This window comes from Dendrobium catenatum, unplaced genomic scaffold (assembly GCF_001605985.2).
Source record: "Dendrobium catenatum unplaced genomic scaffold, ASM160598v2 fragScaff_scaffold_145, whole genome shotgun sequence".
Lineage (NCBI taxonomy): Eukaryota > Viridiplantae > Streptophyta > Magnoliopsida > Asparagales > Orchidaceae > Dendrobium > Dendrobium catenatum.
In genome coordinates, this window is record NW_021318607.1 from 30,485 (window position 1) to 33,512 (window position 3,028).

A 3,028-nucleotide genomic window follows, 5' to 3' on the forward strand; every position below is an offset into this window, starting at 1 on the left:
TAGAAGAAAACAATAATCAACAGAATAATATTTTGATTTCATCAAAAACTCACATGATATAAAAGCATAGATTTGAAAACTAAGTCGCAACAAGAAAAAGCTTCCAAGTTCACTACCTTCACCATGAGGGTGAAAAAAATTTCCAAGGTTCTCTGCCTTACCTCGAAGATGAAAAGGATTAAATTTTTTTGCCTCATCGGGTTAGTGGAAGCAATTCTTATAATAGCTTCTTTGCCTTGCTGTGGGGTTTAAAGAAGAGATGTTAAGATTTAGTGAATTATAAGAGTAGAGGACTCCAGGGAGTGGATGTAGGTCATTATTTCATCAAATCACTATAAAATTCTGGTGTATTCATTCTTATTTCATTTATGTATTTTATTTTTTATACTTTGCTTTTATGCAATTTATTTTCTTTAAAATTGCATGTTAAAAAAGTTATGGTTGATATTAGATTAATTTTATTTAATTATCATCACCATCATTATAATTACTGTTAAGTTTATGAGCTTATACATTGGGTAATCAAATTATTTAGTTTAAGTTATTGAAAATTTCAAAAAGAATTTTCTTTGTGATAAGGAAAATTTAAATAACCAATTCACCCTTCACTTGGTGTGCATAATGATAGTTCAACGAGGCTTAACACCCTCCATTGAACTTTCAACTACAAGATTTATTATATGGGCCTAAATTTTATTATATTATGCTTTTATATATTTTTAGCCTCGCCTATCATATGCATATGTAAGAGGTTTTTTTTTTTTTCAAGGGTTAGCCGAGCAAACCAACCCTATAAGATCCATAAATTATGTCGGCCATATGTCTTGATAACCATACAGCGCCCATCAATTAAAAGATGTGCGTGGCATACATAGCCAACCGACCCTTTTTTATATGCATATGTAAGAGGTTATTTTTTGCTTCATCTGCTTTATGCAAGTGTGTGAGTTCCAAGGGAGTTATAAGTGTAAGTGGAGTTATAAGAGTAATTTAGCTAGGTCTCCATCTTTTGTCATAAGTAGGTGGGTTAGTCCTGGAAGGCATAAGTGGAAGTGGAGTTATAACCAAACATCAAGACATGTGACATCATCATTCAAATGTTTCATATTATATTAAATGAAGTAAGTTTAATGATGATTCAAATGCTGCATTATCTATTAAATGAAGTAAGTTCTTGTAGAAATGGCATTCTTTTCATAAGTATGCTCTAATACATTTATGAAATACAAATACTTTTGTAAATAAGTACAGTTTGACACCCATTTGTAGTACAGATGGAGGAATATGTTAATATTTATTATATTCAAGTTTAAGTAATAAATTCTTTCAAATTATTTATGATGCATATTTAAGTGTAAATCATACCTATGTTGTTATTTTTATAATATAAACCAGAAAGTAAGGAAATTCCTTTATTTATATTTTTTTTTGTATAAAGTCACTTTCTATTATTTTATAAATGTCCTTTAAACTTTTTATTTGTATACTATAAATATGGGCATTGACTTATATAATAGGACATGGGTAAGCCTACTGAGTATATGAATGTTCGCTCTATGTTTTATAAAATTTTAAGAAAGGGGAAATGTCTAATTTAGTAGAGGTCAATATGGTTAGAATCATCATAAGCTAGCTCAACAGAGTTATTTTGTTAGTCAAATTTATATTTTAGTGTGTAGGAAAATTTTTTCCTTGATTAATTACAGATAAATTTTTTGAAAAAAAAAATTGGATGATTTTCATATAATTGAATCCAGATTTATTTGTTGGATGATGCTTGATTGTACTTTATGAGTCTACCTATGAGTTGAGAGCCTATAGGTGAGGATGATGAAGAAACAAAAAAAAAGGGGAGATAGAGTAAGAGAGTAGAAGATGGATTTAGATAGAATCTTTATTATCCTAGCATTAAATACAAGAATAATAAGATCTGGGCCTCTATCTTATAGAGCTCAAGCTAGAAAAGGGAAAATTTGCTCAATATCTCTCAATGCAACTCTCTTTTTTTGTGTTAGTTGTATCACATATATCATTTTTCTTTCTTTTGTCCCACTATTTTCTTGTGCTCCCTCTCCATATTTATAGTTCTTGGAGAGTTATAGCATAATGCGTATGGAATATAGGAGTTGTAGTATCAACTTTTATAGATCAATCAGTCGTGCCATATGGTGTAGAAATCTTGTGAGACAGGATGCTGGTAAGGCAAACCCATCAGAATCTTGAGATCGAGTCAGCATTGGGTAGGAAGTTGGTCTAATGTTACCTCCTTAGAGAAAGATGCCTTTAGCTTGACCTTTAATAGGTTTCACATAAAAGACTTGACTTTGGACAAGATGAATATATACTTTTTCATTTGAGAGAAACTTTTTTTGTTACCCCCATCAGGGAGAGTGATTTCTTGGAGATGTTGGCCGAAGGTGGTCTGTCATGCATCAGTATTAAGCTACTTCTAAGCTCCTGAACTAGTCCTTCAAATGGTCTGTCTTATAAGAAGAGATAAATCTCCATCCTTGTAACCCACATATAACTTATAGGATACATATGAGAGGGTACTTTCACAAGAAATCATGGGTGTACATTTTATTCTATCATTGATTTAACCCTTTGATCATAGGAAGTAAATAATTTTAGACAGATGAATCATAAACTAGAGTAAATATCATGAGTAAATGAATTTATTGCACTTAATCTTCCATAGACTTAAGGTTCAAGCATCTTCAAAGATCAAGTAGTCTTGTCACTGAGTTTCTCTATAAATATTAGCTTTGAGTCACATATATACTTTTAATTTCCAACTTGTAATCCTTGTGAAAATTTGTCAAGATGGATTTTTCCACTCTTCTTAGCATTTGAGCTTCCAAGAAAGCTGAATTCAAGTGAGTGCGATTTTCTTTGGTATGGAGACCAAAAATGTGGAAGAGACCAAGCCGAGTTTGGTTGTTGTTGGAGAGGATACATGAGTATTAGTAAACTTTTTCGGGTTTAATACATTTCAAAGAAATTTAAATTGTCTGCTTCTTTCTTAAGC

At 31.1% G+C, this 3,028-nt stretch overlaps 1 non-coding gene across 1 annotated transcript; it reads right to left on the reverse strand.

The window, feature by feature from the left end:
• Positions 1-764: 764 nt before the first annotated feature.
• LOC114581212 lies at positions 765-891 on the reverse strand. The gene has a single exon (XR_003703086.1). It is a non-coding gene; the product is annotated as a U11 spliceosomal RNA (small nuclear RNA).
• Positions 892-3,028: the final 2,137 nt, after the last annotated feature.